Genomic DNA, 20,223 nt, shown 5'->3' with positions numbered 1-20,223 from the left:
AACCCTGATGTACACTATGTCGAGTTGGGTAGCATAGCACCATGGGAACAAATGTGGGAACTTTATTATGTTGTCATTGTGTCATTATAAATCTGGGGAAGATACCCATAATTTTAGGCATTTAGCAGAGGCTCTCTAACAGAGCTACTTAGAGGTAAACATACATCAAATACAGAGAGACAGTGCAGTCAGTGCCTCTATAGGTCGGATTATGAGTAAACCAAGGATTTAGCATCAGTCTACAATTTATGAAAATAATAATCCGTACATTGAAATACCAGGATACCAGGTAAACAAACAAGCCTAGAATCCGTTAACCTGCTATCAACATCATATAGAGAACCCTGGGAACACATGTAGTGATCCCCTTTATAAACCTCTCTCAAATGGTTCTGCATAGCCTTTATTCAACCAGCTCAATTCATTGAGAACCAGATCGCAATTACAATGACAAATGCGAATGCAATTTCCTCGACTCTAATGCCTGATTTATGGGCTACTTGGTTGCACATGGTGTCGTGCCCCCCCCCCCAAACAAATATTTTGCCTTTACGACGCTGCCGCGTGCATCTGGATATAATTGAAGCTTAATTTTCTCCTTCACTCTGCAGGTGATATCGAGTTGCTCAAGGTTATCAGCCTCGACAAGATGCCACACGCTGTCTAGACATATTCTGTTATATCAAGGGAGAGACGTTTCAGCTGGGCGCGCTGTGGTGAAAGAACAAACGAGACTGGGAGTCTTGAAACGTGGGGGTGGAGAGGGTGGGGGGGTGTAATAATAATAATGAATTGCATTTTTATAGCGCTTTTCCAAGTGCTCAAAGCGCTTTACAATGGTTCATTCATTCATACATTGGGAGGTGAAGCGGCGAACAGTCGACGCCAGCGTCCTCACTTCCCACATTCACACACCAATGGTGGCAAGCTTACACCGACCGACTCATTGGAGGCAATTTAGGGTTCAGTGTCTTGCCCAAGGACACTTCGACATGTGGACAGGAGGAGCCGGGATTCGAACCGCCGACCCAGGGATCATTGGACGACCTGCTCTACCTCCTGAGCCACAGCCGCCCTTGTATGGGGGGGGGGGGGGGAGAATTGTTGATAAACAACAAATCACTATTCATCACAATTACAGTCACCGCATCATCAAATATCCATTAAGAGCTAATGGCATTTTCATTTGTTCAAAGCAATCTGTTAAAAAAAAAAAAAGAAGATTCCCGAAGCAATTCTGCATTCTTCACACATAGTCGTGACAGCGGAGAGAGAGCAACGGGAAGACGACGGCAGATGTCACGAAGGGCCTGTGCGCTGCCTGAAGCCCCGGAACGTCATTAAATATCTCCCCTGGCGGGGGGGCACGGTGGCACAGTCGGTAGTGCTGTCGCCTCACAGCTAGAAGGTCCTGGGTTCGATTCCCGCTGGGGACGCCGTGGGCACTGGGGGCGTGCTCTCTCCTCCGCGTCATCAGTGCCCATACCCGAGGCGGGGTTGGCGAAAGGGCCTTTCTGTGTGGGGTTTGCATGTTCTCCCCGTGTCCAATATAGGGTATAGGTACCCTCACAAAAACATGCAGTAATCCTGGTCTCTAAACTGCCTCCCCCTGGCCAGTCGGGGCGCCTGATGGAGGGGAAAGAGAACTGGTCGGAATAACGTGTTCCTTCCACGCGGTACGTCCGGCCAGGGAAACTCCCCCCTGTCAGGTGAAAAGAAGCAGCTTGGACTCCTCATGCATCGTACCTCATGAGGTCAGTCCGCTGCTGGGTTGGCAGAGGAAGTGTAGCGCCCTGGATTACATTAGATAATTTACACTGGGTGAAAAAAATGGGTTGCAAAATCGTGGGGTAAAAAACAACTTATAACTATAACTTATAAGTTGTCCATGTACAGTACATCTAAGTCTGTGTACTTGAACTTGAGATACAGTGTACTTATATGATATGTATTGTGTATTGCCTGTACAGTCTGTATAGCATACTTTATAAATAGGCTACGAGAGACATCTCAGCGTACGGTCATTCTTGCTGCATTAGTCATTATCATGTCACGATATTGGTCATAGGCCTATCTCACAGCCCCCTTTCCACGCCCACTTCCGGTAGATAGTGGTGTCATTTAACATTAGGCATTTACACTTTTTTTCTCTGGAGAATCTAAGTACATTTCCTAATGTTAAAATGTCAAAGACCGATAATAATATGAAGAAAACACAATGGTATAACAACTCAAATAAGTAGAATAAACCTTACCTTTACAAAACGGTAGTTTGTGGCTTGTGAAAATACCTCTTTTAACATGGAAGCATATGGACCGCAAAAAGAATAACACCACTATCTCTAAAAGGGGGCGTAAAAAGGGGGCGGGGAAATGCTGTGAGATAGGCCTATTGCATGCACTCCTACGGGCTGGGGATGCACCCGTCAGCAGGGAGTGTTGGGCAGGAGGAGTATAGGACAACGGCTCTACTTCCTCCCGGTGGGGGCTCCTCACTGGCAGGGCTCCATGGGTATACCCAGAGACATCTAATTGAAGAGTTGCGACATTGAGTGGGCAGAAAACAGCCCGATCACATGGTTCATGTACTCGCGCGAGCCCATCGACTCCAATGCATTCCGTAAACTTCCGTTTGTCCCGATTTGAAGCCTTCAAATTTCCACCTTTCCTGTCACCATACTGTACACACTATCCAATAAAGGCAAGCCCAACAATTGTACTTGTACAATTTAACAATTGCTCTTGTAGAATCCTGGAATCCTGAAAAGTACTGTAACCGTTTTGGACATAATGAGGTTTCCATACGACAGCAACGGTCGGTGTCAGCCTCTGGATACACCGCAAGGGAGATATACAGTAGAAGTACTGGTGACGCACAGGTCACCAAGCTGTACAGCCATGGAATAGTCTGCGCAAATGGCCTTGCTGTCAGTCTGTTGCATTACAACAATGAGGTGTTGTTTACACATAAACACAAACTGATTAATGTAACTCTGAGAGTGTCCGAGTACGCATGGTTAACACTGTGGATTGTGCTGGGAATTTACATAAGCAAAAATACAGACAGGCAAACAGACGCACGCACGCACGCACGCACGCGCACACACACACACACACACACACACACACACACACACACACACACACACACACACACACACACACACACACACACACACACACACACAAAATCAATTTGTCTGATTAACTGATTACTGTGTTATCTAGTCCAGAGGGCTTCTCACCCCCGGCCTTTCTGGATCAGCGTCCACTGATCAATGTGGTAAATGTTCCTTGGCCACATGTAATTTCAAGATTGTACAATCATATTTTAACCATTTTGGGCGGGAACCCCTTTTGGTGTTAGCATTATGTTATGCTTTAGCTATTGAAAAATAGCAGATCTACAAGCTCATAGCGCACCGCCGAGTGGCACGCTACGAGCTTGTAGGTCTGCTATTTTTGAAAAATCGAAGAACGACTGACACAGAAACATAGCTTTTTCAGAAAACTGTCAGGATGTAGAAGACATTTTTAGAATCTGATCTCAGGTCAAAATGGGTTAATGATCAGTCAATCAGATGTGTTGTACGTGGTGTGGATCAATGGGACTAACATATCATACTTTCACAGTATGAGACGCCCCGAGGGCGAGAAGCGACAAAGGGCGAGGTCGCGTGCACGGATCCGCCTGGGTGACGGCAGACGGCAGACTGCTGGGCGAGCGCTGGCGCTTTGGCATGCAGGGGGGTCAGATCTAACCTGACTCCGCCAGATGGGGCAGCAGAGAGTACACTGGGTTCCCCCCTCCTGCTCCCATCTGGGAACTCTCAGGCAGACTTGATGCCCGGCCACAAAACGGCCTGGCCAATCATCAGCAGCTAGAGGCGGGATAGCTGCTGCTGATTGGCCAGGCCGTTTTGTGGCCGGGCATCAACTCTCTGCTGCCCCATCTGGCGGAGTCAGGTTAGGTCAGATCAACATATGGAATGAATTCTGTATTGGCCATTTATGGAGCGTGTCTTGAGTGTATACAGGGTTTGACGAGGTCAGATCAATATATAGTATGTCAGGACAGGAAGGACGGGTGGGGAGGATCAACATATGGAATGTCACTCAGAACAGGTCAGCTCCATATATGGAGATCTAAGGGCTTGAGCTCAGATATAGAGTTGCTGGCCGGCTCCATTTATGCAGATCTAGGTGATGATCCAGTCTTCTCCATGTATGGCTATCCAGGGTTAGATGAGGTCAGTGTCGTGATCTTCATATTATGTATATGGCCATATATGGTGGCACGACGTGTCACGAGGCGTGTTGTCACGATGCGTGACCATATATGGATGGAGGCGTGATGTCACAAGGCATGACCATATATGGAGGCGAGACCATATATGGAGGCGTGATGTCACCAGACGTGACCATATATGGAGCCCGGCCAACTGCGGGAGATGCAGGTTTTCATTAAAACAGTTTTTTCAAGGTTCTGAAGAAAAAAACATATATCATGATTTTCCATATATTATCATTAAAATGTGGTGTTTGCCATAATATTCTCATGGCCCACAGGCTGAGAATCGCTGATCTATTCCAGACACCCTGTGGAATTGTGTGAGATAGAGTGAAGAAAAAGAAAACAGAACAGAACAGTGAGTGGAAGGATTCCCCATGACTGCTCCGTCCTTGACTGACAGCCCAGCGTATACAGCATGCCCATCACAGACTTGGTTTCTACCCAGCATCCTCTCTGCTACTACTCCCCTGCTTCTCCGCAGCTCCACATGTCTCTCCGTCTCTGCTGTTGACTGAAGGCTTTAAATGCTTCTTGGCGCGCCAAGGCGTGTTAACACGCTTTTCAGTTTGTGTCATAATTTTTAACACGCATGCCTGGACGGGTCCCCCTCTCATTGAGGGAATACATCCAGAGGAGCGCAGTCTGCTGAGTATATGTTGTGCTGATGACTGACACCAATGATGGAGATCGTTATTTTTTATCGATTTTGATCCCATCGATCCTGCTCATCAATCCGATTCCTTATCGATAGCGATATTGATCGTTATCCGTTTCCATTATTGGTAGTTGATCTGGGGCACTCTATCACTTTAATTTAATTTCCGCAGACAATCAAAGGTAGAGCTTGTTGGCTTCAACTGATGGGCAACTCTTTTTTAGCAATATGCACATATGCAGTGGCACAGCCGGTAGCGCTGCCGCCTCACAGCTGAGTCCTGGGTTCGATTCCCGCCGGGGACGCTGTGGACGTTGGGGGCGTGTTCTCTCCTCCGCGTCATCAGTGCCCATACCCGAGGCGGGGTTGGCGAAAGGGCCTTTCTGTGTGGAGATTGCATGTTCTCCCCGTGTCCCCTATAGAGCGTCGCAGTCCCGCCCCCTACCCTGGACCAGGAAATGATTCTCCGTTCATTTTCCTCATAGACATTTCTTAAAGTATTTATTTAAAGACGGTTACGCCGCGGACAAAGCCAACTCGAGTCGTGACAACTCATGACAACACAAACAATATTTTGGACCAAACAAATAATTAGAAAGAAGAAAAAAACGGCAGATACTACAATTTTTTTGTTGTTTTTCTTCTTTGTAATTATTTGTTTGGTCCAAAATATTGTTTGTGTTGTCATGAGTTGTCACGACTCGAGTTGGCTTTGTCCGCGGCGTAACCGTCTTTAAATAAATACTTTAAGAAATGTCTATGGGAAAAATGCATTGGGATTCGTTTCCTGGTCCATGGTAGGGGGCGGGACTGCGACGCTCTATAGGGTCCCTCACAAAACAAACCATGCAGTAATGCTGGTCTCTATATTACATCCCCTGGTCAGCCTGATGGAGGGGAAAGGAACTGGTTGGAATAACGTGCTCCTTCCACACGCTACGTCCCACTGTCAGCCGTCAGGTGATAGGAAGCGGCCTGCTCACTTCTTGTGCCCATTAGCTGATGGCCCAGCTAATGGCCCAGCTGATGGCCCATGAGCTTAGTTCGGGGCTCTCCCCAGTTTAGTAGAGGTAGTAGAGGAGTAGCGGAGTAGCGCTCAGGATTACAGTTTAGAGTTTAGGCAACCGGGTGAAAAATTACAAAATAAAACTAAAACTTTTCAAATATATATCACAACATTTTAAAGAATTTTCATTGAAAAATAAATAATTTGCACTGAAAACACTGATTTGTAGGCCTAATCCATTTATTTTGTTGTGCAGTAGGAACAGGGCTTTATCTGCGTTTGCCCATGGGTGAATGTTAAACCAATTTTGGGCGGGAACCCCTTTTGGTGTTAGCATTATGTTATGCTTTAGCTATTGAAAAATAGCAGATCTACAAGCTCATAGCGCGCCACCGAGTGGCGCGCTACGAGCTTGTAGATCTGCTGTTTTTGAAAAATCGAAGAACGAAACATAGCTTTTTCAGAAAACTGTCAGGATGTAGAAGACATTTTTAGAATCTGATCTCAGGTCAAACCCATTTTGATACTGATAACTGCAGTGAATTCTCACGGAAAGAACCAGTAATAGGTTGTCACATCAAATGTACAGCAAAGACAGGTAATTCACCCTTTGTCAAGTCCCGCCCGTGGTTCTGCCCCTCTTCGCACCCGTTGGTTGCCGTTTCGTGGTTGGACAAAAATCCTCTCTCTCCATCCACTACCATTGAAATAACAGGTTTTTCAGTTGCTTCGTATTGGTATTCTGTGCATTCAATTCTTATTTTAAACTTGGTGTCAGTAAAAAGGAACATCACAGGTGCAGCATGGTCACTGGGCATATCATGTTTGTTTTTAGTTTTTTCCAAAAATGATGTTTTAGCAAATTCAACATAAACTAGGCGGAACCAGGGCGGAACAAGGCAGAAAGAGCCTGCTGGTTAGTCAGTCATGGACCAATCAGAAGGCTGACCAAGGGTGAATTAGATATATACGTAGTAGGGGAAAAAAGCAGCACCCTTCGGGTGTTTGGCCCCTTCCTATCTGAAAGCCATCATACCACCACAACCCCCCATGCCCCCCATACACCCAGTCAAGTTTGGAGGCAGTTGAACTACTGGCCTGCTGAGGGACCCCCCCTGGAACACACAAACGCTCTCCAGTAATAATAGTAAGATATGACAAAGTAATTATCTCCTGAACAGGAATGGATTTTCTTGTTTGTGGATATCTGATTGTGGTGCACCGTTAGGTATGATTACATTTGGCTACAAGTAACACATTTGCCATCAATAACAGTGTGTGTGTGTGTGTGTGTGTGCGTGCGTGCGTGCGTGCGTGCGTGCGTACGTACGTGTGCGTGCGTGTGCGTGTATGTGTGTGTGTGTTTGTGTGTGTTTGTGTGCACGCGCGTGTGCGCGCGCACTCATCTTCTGCAGTGTGCGTATATGTTTGACGAGACACACAGAAAGGCATTGGAGAGCAGCAGCAGATGTCCGGGCTAATTGTGCGCTGTTCTGTCCTGAATATTCATGATAATTATCGACAAAAAGAAAAACATTAAAGTGGATGCCAGTTGGCATACTCTCATACTCCAATATGACGTCATTCCAAATGCATTGCAAGCTCCAAACAAGCCGGGCTGAGAACCGCAGTGGATTAGCCTATAGTGTGAAGCTGCCGTTGCTCAATGGTCAAGTCTAGAATCATAAGACTACTGTGCATGCTTCTACCGTTTGAAACCCTTGGTGCTCAAGTCTTCTGAGCCTTTTGAACACCAAAATGTGGTGCCTGGTAGGTCCGGTCGGTTAGGTATAGGAGAACTAGCCTGGCTAATAAGCCAGACTAATATCACACAACACTGTCGCGGTATATTAGTCTGGGCTGGCTCCACTTGGATTTCATTTCCCGGGGGGCGGGTTCAAACATTTTCTCTTTGACGCAATTGGTCAGAGCTACTGTCAGTCAAAGGTCTCAAGCATTGAACGTCACTGTACCAAAGCCCGCCCATATTGCATTCCGTGTCCCGATTGGCCCGACCTGTTCTCGGTTGTAGGAAAGAGGCGTGCTACTGAGCCTCGCCAGACCGTAATCCGCTGGTAGGCAATTTTTTTTTGCCAATGGCTGATTCGGTCTGGTTTATTAACCAGGCTATAGGAGAACCACATTAATGCGGTCCCAGCACGGGTGTCCAGGAGCAGCTGGTGGTTCACGGTGTCAAATGCTGCTGTTAGGTCTAAAAGAATCAGGACTGCAGAGCGTGAGGCAGCCTGGGCAGCATGTATAGTGCTTCTGTGACTGCGAGGAGTGCAGTTTCCGTGGAGTGGGCCGGTTTGAATCCTGACTGGATGGGATCCAGCAGGTTGTTATATGAGAGATGGAGAGAAAGCTGGTTAGAGACAACACGTTCAAGAGTTTCGGAAAGAAAGGAAAGGACTGTAGTGACACCGGTCTGTAGTCCTTGACCTTGGTTTCTTGAGGAGTGGAGTTACTCTGGCTGACTTGAAGGCTAATTGGACCCAGCCTGAGGTTACCGAAGTGTTGATGATGGAGTTGATGAAGGGGAGCAGATCAGGTACGATGGTCTGGAAGATTGGAGAAGGGATGGGGTCAAGAGGACAGGTAGTAGGTCTAGTTGGGGATAGAGGATAGAGGACAAGTTGGGGTTAGTTTTTGGTGAGTCAGATGCTTCATTATGGGGAAGAAGGGAAAAGGAGCTGTTGATATCCTTCTTCTCGAAGTAGGTGACAAAAGCATCAGCAGAGAGGGATGAAGGTCGAGTGGGAGGAGGGGGTTTAGGGAGGGAGGAGAAAGTGACGAAGAGCTTCCTTGGGTTAGAGGTATACATGATTGGATTTTGGTGTGGTAGAAAGAGGTTTTAGCAGTGGATAGTGAGAGGGAGAAAGCAGAAAGTACTGAGTGAAAGTGGGAGAGGTCATCTGGTATAGCTTTATCTTATGCTACTTCCTTTCGGCTGCCCTGAGAGGTGTTCGTTCAGATCTGAGGGTTTCAGATAACCAGGGAACCGGTGCACATGGGCGTGCTGGCCCGGACGAGAGAGGACAGTGCTGGTCAAATGCAGATGAGATAGTGGAGAGAAATGTTGAGGTTGCAGTGTCAGGTTAGAGGGAGGGGAAGGTGTCCGGGGAGGGTATTATTATTATATTATTGGAACATAAGGAACATAATCTAATACATATAATTTCCCCGCAGGGATCCATGAAGTTTAATATTCACCCATCTCTATTCCAAAGTCCACAGAATTTGCTGGATGCTCCATTCACGTTCCTTTATTTGGAGGGATGAATCACAATTTGTCCATTTTGTCGCAGGGAGCAAATTAAACATTAAACATGAAAATTGTTTTCTCGCAAACAGCCAAAATATGCCGCACACAGTAAAGGGTTTTATAACTGTTGAATTGAGTTTGATAAAATATGGATATTTTCAAAAAAAAATCAAAGTATGAAATAGGGCTTAAGTGGTTAATGCACCTTTTGTAATAATCAAATCACTCGTTATTACAAAAACTAAAGTTTTCCAATGATTGTAGTGGAGTCAAAAGTACAAATTTGCCTCTGAGATATGGTGGTGGAAAAGCACCTCAAAATTGTACTCAAATACCTTTGATTGTCCTCTCAGTCAGAAACATGTTTGTCACTCGGATTTGCTTCAGTTTTCATAAATTACAGTTCAAGCACGCTGAATTTAATAACCAAAACAAACATTCACAGCAGGAGATTTTCGGTGCTCCATGGAACTGCAGGTCATTATTTAGCAGGGAGCTGAATCTACTTAATGTACACCAAAAAGTCTGAGCCTACGGAGAAAATGAAGGCGCTGGTGTACTTTTGCACACATACTTGTCACATGGGAGTGCCAGCTCATATCACAATCCATGTGCACTCCTAGATATTTATAGGAGGTGACCTGTTTGATGTCATGACCATGTATGGTGATCGTGGTGTGGTCACCTATAGATCTGGGATCCACTACAATCTCCTCAGTTTTCCTTACATTAACTTGTAAGTGATGGTGTGATGAAGATCAGAAACATAATGCTGATCTTATATAGAGCTAGTATAGAGTCAATTCTAAGGTATGGTATCACCAGTTGGTTTGGAAACCTAACTGTAAAATACAAATCTGAGATCCTTAGATTAGCCAAAATGGCAGGGAAGATCATGGGTATGTCTACACCTCCGATCACCCCCCTGGTCATCTTTGAGCAGGCCACCATTGGACAGGTTAAGAAAATTGTGTCTGATGCCTCCCATGTACTATACCCTGAGTATCGGCTAATGCCATCAGGTAGGAGGTACGAGGTCCATGCGTGCAAGTAGCCTATAATAGGTACAAGCATTCCTTTGTCCCTCTGTCAATCACACTCCTTAACAGAGTCCTTGCAGAGGGCAGACAGGGTAGGGGTCGAAGGATTTGAGGTGATGTTCTTCCCCTCCTTTGCACTAGGTATGTTGGTGTGTGGTATTTAAATGTTGTACGGGTCACTGTGTGCCTTTGTTGCCTTGTATTGTATTGTATTGTATTGTATTGTATTGTATTGTATTGTATTGTATTGTATTGTATTGTATTGTATTGTATTGTATTGTATTGTATTGTATTGTATTGTATTGTATTGTATTGTATTGTATTGTACTGTATTGTATTGTATCTGTATGCTGCAGGGCGGGTCCTTGGGGTCCAAGACAAATTTCTCCCTCGGGAGACAAAATAAAGAAACCTTGAACCTTGAGCACCGTTTCAAAATAAAGAGTTCCCGGCTGGGAGGATTATGAGACAAACGTTGAATCACCACAGCTCTTATTGGCATACAGTATGACTCACCTTGCGCTACTGGGTCGAAACCTTGTAACTTCCTTTGTAAACGTTTTATTTTTATAGAAGTACTTTGTCATACTACAGTACATTGTCTCACAAGAGTTGAATGTGAAAATCATTGGTTTTCAACCTGTGGGTCTGGACCCCCAGGGGGGTCCCCAGATGACACTGAAGTGACAATTTAAGGACTTAACATATTTGTAATACCAGATATAAAAATATCCAAATATCATATCATATCAGTCATTAGTAACACTAATCATATCTTTTTTTCATGGAAAAGTAGGTGAAAAGGTGTGCTTTATGATTTATAATTCTTCTCATTATATTTATTTATTTCATTTAAAAAAAAGTAATACAAAAAAAACTAAGGGACCTCACGTATATAGGAGGGCAGTATCAGTCACCAGAAAAAAAGGACAGGTGTTTTCGATGAATCTATCATGGTTAAAATGGAGGTTGAAGTTACAATGGGTTTGTATAGGAAGGGTCTTGGGCCCAGACAGCAGAGAGCTCTAGGACACAGAGCAGCAGTCATACCCAGACAGACAGCAGAGAGCTCTAGGCCTCAGAGCAGCAGTCATACCCTGACAAACAGCAGAGAGCTCTAGGACTCAGAGCAGCAGTCATACCCTGACAGACAGCAGAGAGCTCTAGGACTCAGAGCAGCAGTCATACCCTGACAGACAGCAGAGAGCTCTAGGACTCAGAGCAGCAGTCATACCCTGACAGACAGCAGAGAGCTCTAGGACTCAGAGCAGCAGTCATACCCTGACAGACAGCAGAGAGCTCTAGGACTCAGAGCAGCAGTCATACCCTGACAAACAGCAGAGAGCTCTAGGACTCAGAGCAGCAGTCATACCCTGACAGACAGCAGATAGCTCTAGGACTCAGAGCAGCAGTCATACCCAGACAGACAGCAGAGAGCTCTAGGACTCAGAGCAGCAGTCATACCCTGACAGACAGCAGAGACCTCTAGGACTCAGAGCAGCAGTCGTACCCTGACAGACAGCAGAGAGCTCTAGGACTCAGAGCAGCAGTCGTACCCTGACAGACAGCAGAGAGCTCTAGGACACAGAGCAGCAGTCGTACCCTGACAGACAGCAGAGAGCTCTAAGACTCAGAGCAGCAGTCGTACCCAGACAGACAGCAGAGAGCTCTAGGACTCAGAGCAGCAGTCGTACCCTGACAGACAGCAGAGAGCTCTAGGACACAGAGCAGCAGTCGTACCCTGACAGACAGCAGAGAGCTCTAGGACTCAGAGCAGCAGTCGTACCCAGACAGACAGCAGAGAGCTCTAGGACTCAGAGCAGCAGTCGTACCCAGACAGACATAGAGCTTGTTTTTATACGACATCTTAGATTAACGTTTTATTTACCACAATATATCATAATAAGGAAACTGAATTTTCTTTTGGAAGCGGTGATGCCAGTGGTGAGCGCACCTCATGGTGCTGCCAAGTTATAATTTTGTCCTAAAGAAAACAAAAAGCACGACCCCCCTCACACATTAGAAGGACGATATCAGCCACCACCGGAATCAGGGATGTGTTTTCAACACACACACACACACACACACACACACACACACACACACACACACACACACACACACACACACACACACACACACACACACACACACACACACACACACCTATATTCTCACTGACAGTGGAGAGACAGGAAACACGGATAGAGAGAGAGAGAGAGAGAGAGAGAGAGAGAGATCAGAGAGAGAGAGAGAGAGAGTTTGTAGGAGAATATGACATTTAGCCAACTGGTCTGTACGGCTGAGAATTGAACCGGAGACTCGATGATCAGAGCATTGTGCCACTTGGCTATGGGGGTCACCCCAGAACCAAATGAACACTCTATGAATCCAATGCAAAAAAAAGAAGAAAAAAGGAACACAATGGGCTCCTTATTCTTCAGCCATCATAATCATGGCCGAACTGATGCCATGACACACATCATCCCCTGCACCGCTCCAGCTCTCCCAAAACACACAAGTTAATTTACTGCAGCCTTGTGAGTCAGTCAGGGTTTTGACCCCCCATATCCTATACTGTAGTTGCAGGGATGGTTGTGTGCTTTAGCCCTATAGATGTGGTGGTGTGGGTCGGAGCCAGAGCCAGCCCTGGCAGGTGGTACACAGCTGGTTCTGTGCATGCGTGCGTGCGTGCGTGCGTATTTTTTAAGCTACTGCCTGACAGTTGGAGAGACAAGTTTGCCGAAAAAACAAGCATACTTTGACTTATAAATGAATACATTTAATTTGACCAAATCAACAATCTGTTGGAATGAAAACCTTCTTCAACATTCAAACTGTGTTAATATGAAAAAAACCAAAATCACACACAAAAAAAAATCACGTTTATTTAGCGATTTTCGGCATTTTCATTACTGGCGAGATGAGGACCATTTTGCCAGGCTCGGTCACATATGTTTCCAAATCCATAACTATTCATAGAAGACTAGTCACTGTCACCTATAGACACTCAATTACACGTGCGTGCGTGCGTGTGTTTTTATATTTTACAACACATGCTTTGAAAGTGTTATATTATATTTTTCTTCTGGCCTGACACCCAGGTTATGTTACAATAATCTGCATCCTTACAATAAACCTTATATAGCCTACAAGGAACCACTAAGTAAAGAGTGCAAGGCTTAGAGTGACGATGCCGCGACTATTCTGTTGTTAGATCAGATATATGGGCTGGAGCAAGTCTTCGAATCACGGCAAGAGCTAAATTGGTGGAGGATAAATTAATCTAAGCTGATACAGACCAGGGTATAAGGATTTATAGGCCACATAGGGCATGCACGAGCCTCTACAATAACATAAGAAAGACACAATATAGTAGTCTGCGAGAAACGCGAGAAGCGAGAAGAAGCGAGAAGCGCCGACAGTGGCAGTTGTACGTGGCACAATGGCGCCCTCACCATGATGTATTAGAGTTGTAAAGCGGACAGATTAGAGAGCCAGTGTGTAGCTCTGCAGTGCTGAAATACTCCCCTTTGATGTCCCTCGCAGGGACCAGTGCAAGGGGCTTTAGTTAGTGGCATAGAAATGTGCCAAAGCAGGGAGGCGTGCAAAGCCAGTGGCCAGGAAATATGTCTGTTTCACTGGCACTGGGAAGCGATTCCAAAACAAGTTTGATGAAGTGTCTGTTGATAGGTCTTGCTTTATTTTATCCCCCCCCCCCCTCTCTCTCTCTCTCCCTTTTTTTGTTCTTTCTCAATACTTGTTGAGGCCCGCGACTTTGGCACACCGGCAACAAAGCTGTCTCAGTATGTGTTTCGCAAAAGTTGGCCAACAACAAACTCGGCAACCGTCCAAACGCAAAAGCTCATCTCCAAACACAAGCTCCACCAGAGACAATACTGTTACTGTGCCTGGTTATGTAACTAACCTCAGTTTGGAGAGACATTTTCAGTTCATTTGGTTCATTAGCTTGAAGATCAGCTATTTTCGCTACTTTTGCGTGAAGCTCTTGTATGTATGACAAAGTAGGACCAAATTACAAAATAGAAAGAAATATGGAGATAAGATGTTTCTGCCCGACAGTAACAATACTGTACATGCCTGGTTAAGTATAAAGTGAAGTTTGGAGAGACATTTGGTTCATCACACTTTGCTAATACTTACACACTTTACACAATTTGCTAATAATGTGGCACGGCACCCTGTATACCCAAACCAAAAACATTCATAATTGTAGACTCTTAGAGGGAAACAATCATTAATTTTCAGGATTACACTATACTTGTTTTGGGCTGAAATATATAGTATAATGTATACTATCTACAGTATACGCTTTTATTTTGTTAAAAACTAAATAAAATAATTAACCTATGATGACATGCCTAAAACGGGTATGCCTATATTTAACCACAGAAAGGCATAACTAAACCAAGAGCATATGAGTCTTTTTTTTTTTTTAATCTCTTTTAGCCTTTCGGCTAATCTTCCAAGAGTCCAGAAAATAAATTAAAACATTACAGAATACATTATATTACATTACAAAATAGTACATTGCATTTCAAAAATACATTTCAGATACCTAATCCTCAACTCATACAACCGCACACACTCACGCACACACAGGCACAGAATATGCCTGCCCACAGACAGATACAGTTCATTCACCTATCTATAGTGGACTATGCATGGCAGGGTCGTCCTCTTCCCTGAGCCAGCTGAAAACCTGACCGCATACCAACACAGAAACTAGAACTAAAAAAACAAAGCTAAACAGACATCACAACAGTCATGAGTCTGACTAATGGATCAATTGGAACACATGGTTACTCTTTTTTCCATTTCCTGAAATATCCAGTTTTGGATATCATCTCTGTCGGGTGGAAACCTCCCTAAACGGTGACTTTTCAGGATTCAAATAAAAAAATAGCAAGCGTGTGGATCTGCTACTTTTTTGTCACGCTGTACTATATGATCATCAAGTAGGGCATTAATTTATGGAAATTAAACAGCGAGGATTTTTTAAGCTACTGCCTGACAGTTGGAGAGACAAGTTTGCCGAAAAAACAAGCATACTTTGACTTATAAATGAATACATTTAATTTGACCAAATCAACAATCTGTTGGAATGAAAACCTTCTTCAACATTCAAACTGTGTTAATATGAAAAAAACAAAAATCACACACAAAACAAAATCAAGTTTATTTAGCGATTTTCGGCCTTTTAATTATTGGCGAGATGAGGACCATTTTGCCAGGCTCGGTCACATATGTTTCCAAATCCATAACTATTCATAGAAGACTAGTCACTGTCACCTATAGACACTCAATTACAGTATATGTCATCAGGTGGTTATAATTTTAGTAATATTACACAAGAGGGTGTGTGTTATCGTGATCATTGGCACGCCAGTAATGCGCAGGAATGAGCTCAAAATGTGCCGCGAGCTGCAGATCTGTGTGACGCTCAAGGGGCCAGTGAAGCTATTCAACGTTGAAGCTCTGGATCCTAGTGGTAGGAGGAGGGACTACAGGCGGACCCGTGGATTCATGACCGGGAAACCCCGTGCAGCTGGGCTTTAACATGTAGGACCATTTTCCCTACGTCACCCAGGACCTCAAAGTTGAGGTCCGGAGGAGGGACTTCCGGCAGTCTTCCGGGTGCTTCAAAACGCCACTGAGCAACTTCCACTGACATGAATAGCTGGGGGGGCGGAGCTTCGCGCCAGTTCAGTCTCTATTATATATATACTCTATGGTGACGCTGTAGTATTATCAGGTATAAGGGTGATAATTTATGAGAAGAAAATAAGAGAAAATAATTCAGCATGGAGAGAAGAGGTTTCCGCCTGACAGCAACAACTTGGTGGCTCCCTTGCTGGGACGCAAACTTTACAAAAATATTGCACATTTATCACTTAAGCCCTATTTCAATAACAGTGAAAATGTGACACGTACATCGATTCTTCCGAGGTCTTCAATGGCCTGCGAGACCCTGGCTGAGGCAGAAAGAGATGACAGGGCCACTTATTGTAACTGGCAAGATCCATCACTCCACCCGTGCACCCACCCCCGTACAGGTCAATGTGCGTCTTTGTTGCTGATTGAGCATCGAGTATTGAATTTGAAGCCAAAAGGGAGAGCCATTGCGTCACATTATTGATCACGTTCATTTGACATCAAAGAACAGTGTTGGAAACTAACTACCGGTAAGTACATTTACTCAAGTACTGTACTTAACCCATTTAGACCTGAGGCAGATTCTAAAATGAAAAATGGCTTCTAAATACTAACAGTTTTCTGAAAAACCTATACGTCTATGTCAGTGGGGCTCAACCTATTTCACGTCAAGGACCCCCAGAATTATCTGTATTTTTCCGCTGACCCCCATCTGAAAATATGTTGTTCCAGGGACCCCCTCCCAGAAGCAAATATTTGAGTTAAAAACGTTCGCTGTGAAATAATATATATTCAAAGATTTGCACCACATTTTCATGATAAAAAAGAAAAAAGCAGATCTACAAGCTTGTAGCGCGGCACTCCAATACATCTTGGATCCAAATATTGTACTTACAAGTAAATACATTTTTAATTCCAGACTTCGATTTGAAGTATTTGAGTATTTCTGCATTGCAGTATTGATACTTTTACTTAAGTAAAAGGGGGGTAGGAGAGGCCCTCAGTAAATCAGGGGCCCCGTCTGTCTCATCAACAAGAACGCGTGGCAGTATAGCATGATTGACCATGACCTCTCCCGTGTGACGGGTCGTATGTCTGGGGTGACACTGTCCTGTACCATGCCCCCTTGTGGTGGATGACAGTGTCACTCTGATGATGACGGTGTCATTGTCGGCCTGCAGAAACCTCATATCTCCATATTTCTTTTCTCCTTTCTCCTATACTTCATCATACAAGTGATTAGCATATAAATAGTGAAAATGGATACCCTCATTAAAGTGACACGTTGTGAGCTTCCCTCTTAAAAAATTATAATACATTTCTACATGACAGCGACAATATATGTATTCAGTGGATATTTGCAGGGGGGGGGGGGGGGCGTTCCTGGAAGGTCAGGAACGACAGCCAGGGAAGACAATTTGTCAAAAAGGCTTTTGTGAAATACTAGAAGCTTGCGTGCTTACGGCAAGCCCACGTCTAACGCCACCAGTTACGCCACTCGTCCATGTTGTTGTTGTTTTCTCCGTGAACACACACACACACAAAGCGTACAGTTTGAACGAAGGCAGACAGCAATGTGTCTTTAGCCACTGACCGTGTTTTTCAGTGCTGGCCAGGTCGTAAGTAATCCAAGTGTGTCCGTGGTGTTGTTGTTTCACTGCAGATGTAGAAAAGCCTCCGCTGTGGGCGGGGTATGGCGCGTTGTTATGGAGGAAAGGCCCGCTAGCTGTGATTGGCGACTGTGGCTCAAGAGGTAGAGCAGGTCGTCCAATGATCCATGGGTCGGTGGTTCGAATCCCGGCTCCTCCTGTCTGCATGTCGAAATGTCCTTGGGCAAGACACTGAACCCAAATTGCTCCCGATGTGCTGGTTGGTACCTTGCATGGCTTCCGCCGCAATCGGTGTATGAATGTGTGTGTGAATGGGTGAATGTAAGGCACAATCTATGTAAAGCGCCTTGGATAAAGGCGCTATATAAATGCACCATTTACCATTTAGGCCAGTAGTGGAACAGCCACAGAGCTTGGTTGAAAACACATGCAGATGTCAAGGCAGTGACGTATCACGGCCGCAAACCACAGGTGTGAACGGCCCTTCCGCATACACTCTAGTCTGCATACGCCTGAACCGGTGCACAAAGTTGTGCGCTCCATGGGCACAAATTGTGGGGCGTGGAATTCTCTCAAATGTAATAATAGATATTTTGTACATCATACAATAAATAAACTGAGATGAGCAAACAACGGAATTTTGCAAAATAAATATATGTTAATGTATGTTAGAAGAGAACACTTCCCTGGGGTCTTTATGTGTGTAATGTGTGGTTTTAGATATTTTAGATATTTTAAGTAAGACCCCCTCACCCTATCTAAAAGGATGAACAGTGCACCAAAGCATTATGGGAATTGTAGTCCAGGAAGGAAGTGAGCCCAGTTAAAGCCCTGCTAAAATATCTAAAACCACATACTATACACACATAAAGACCCCAGGAAAGTGTTCTTCTAAATGTCATAAATGTCATATTTTTTTTAGAAGAAAGGGTGTCCCTTATAAGTGAAGTGTCCCTTTAGGTGAAGCGTCCCTTTAGGTGAAGTGTCCCTTTAGGGTGAAGTGTCCCTTTAGGTGAAGTGTCCTTTTAGGTGAAGTGTCCCTTTAGGGTGAAGTGTCCCTTTAGGTGAAGTGTCCCTTTAGGTGAAGTGTCCCTTTAGGGTGAAGTGTCCCTTTAGGTGAAGTGTCCCTTTAGGGTGAAGTGTCCCTTTAGGTGAAGTGTCCCTTTAGGGTGAAGTGTCCCTTTAGGTGAAGTGTCCCTTTAGGGTGAAGTGTCCCTTTAGGTGAAGTGTCCCTTTAGGTGAAGTGTCCCTTTAGGGTGAAGTGTCCCTTTAGGTGAAGTGTCCCTTTAGGGTGAAGTGTCCCTTTAGGGTGAAGTGTCCCTTTAGGTGAAGTGTCCCTTTAGGGTGAAGTGTCCCTTTAGGTGAAGTGTCCCTTTAGGGTGAAGTGTCCCTTTAGGTGAAGTGTCCTTTTAGGTGAAGTGTCCCTTTAGGGTGAAGTGTCCCTTTAGGTGAAGTGTCCCTTTAGGGTGAAGTGTCCCTTTAGGTGAAGTGTCCCTTTAGGGTGAAGTGTCCCTTTAGGTGAAGTGTCCCTTTAGGGTGAAGTGTCCCTTTAGGGTGAAGTGTCCCTTTAGGTGAAGTGTCCCTTTAGGGTGAAGTGTCCCTTTAGGTGAAGTGTCCCTTTAGGGTGAAGTGTCCCTTTAGGTGAAGTGTCCTTTTAGGTGAAGTGTCCCTTTAGGGTGAAGTGTCCCTTTAGGTGAAGTGTCCCTTAGAAAAAGGGTGAAGTGTCCCTTTAGGTGAAGTGTCCCTTTAGGGTGAAGTGTCCCTTTAGGTGAAGTGTCCCTTTAGGGTGAAGTGTCCCTTTAGGTGAAGTGTCCCTTTAGGGTGAAGTGTCCCTTTAGGTGAAGTGTCCCTTTAGGGCGAAGTGTCCCTTTAGGTGAAGTGTCCCTTTAGGGTGAAGTGTCCCTAAAGGCTCATACATAGTCTGGATTTTCGGTGGTGGGGTGACCACCGAACTACAACATGACTTCATGAGCCGCGGTGAAGAGCAAACCACCGCCACTGCTCCAGCCCCTCTCTGTTTTTACTCACCACCGCTCAACGTTATTTCAGCTCCGGTGGTCAGCTCACTACCGGAGGGGTGGTCACCTCACCACCGAAAATCCAGACTATGAATAGGCCTTTAGGGTGAAGTGTCCCCTTAAGGTGAAGTGTCCCTTTAGGGTGAAGTGTCCCTTTAGGGTGAAGTGTCCCTTTAGGTGAAGTGTCCCTTTAGGGTGAAGTGTCCCTTTAGGTGAAGTGTCCCTGTCCCTTTAGGTGAAGTGTCCCTTTAGGTGAAGTGTCCCTTTAGGGTGAAGTGTCCCTTTAGGTGAAGTGTCCCTTTAGGGTGAAGTGTCCCTTTAGGGTGAAGTGTCCCTTTAGGTGAGGTGTCCCTTTAGGTGAAGTGTCCCTTTAGGGTGAAGTGTCCCTTTAGGTGAAGTGTCCCTTTAGGGTGAAGTGTCCCTTTAGGTGAAGTGTCCCTTTAGGTGAAGTGTCCCTTTAGGGTGAAGTGTCCCTTTAGGTGAAGTGTCCCTTTAGGGTGAAGTGTCCCTTTAGGTGAAGTGTCCCTTTAGGTGAAGTGTCCCTTTAGGGTGAAGTGTCCCTTTAGGTGAAGTGTGCCTTTAGGTGAAGTGTCCCTTTAGGGTGAAGTGTCCCTTTAGGTGAAGTGTCCCTTTAGGGTGAAGTGTCCCTTTAGGGTGAA

Source organism: Electrona antarctica, assembly GCF_951216825.1.
Source record: "Electrona antarctica genome assembly, chromosome: 23".
In the NCBI taxonomy this organism is placed as follows: domain Eukaryota; kingdom Metazoa; phylum Chordata; class Actinopteri; order Myctophiformes; family Myctophidae; genus Electrona; species Electrona antarctica.
The sequence above is the reverse complement of the archived record's forward strand: the minus strand, read 5'-3'. Positions refer to the sequence as shown.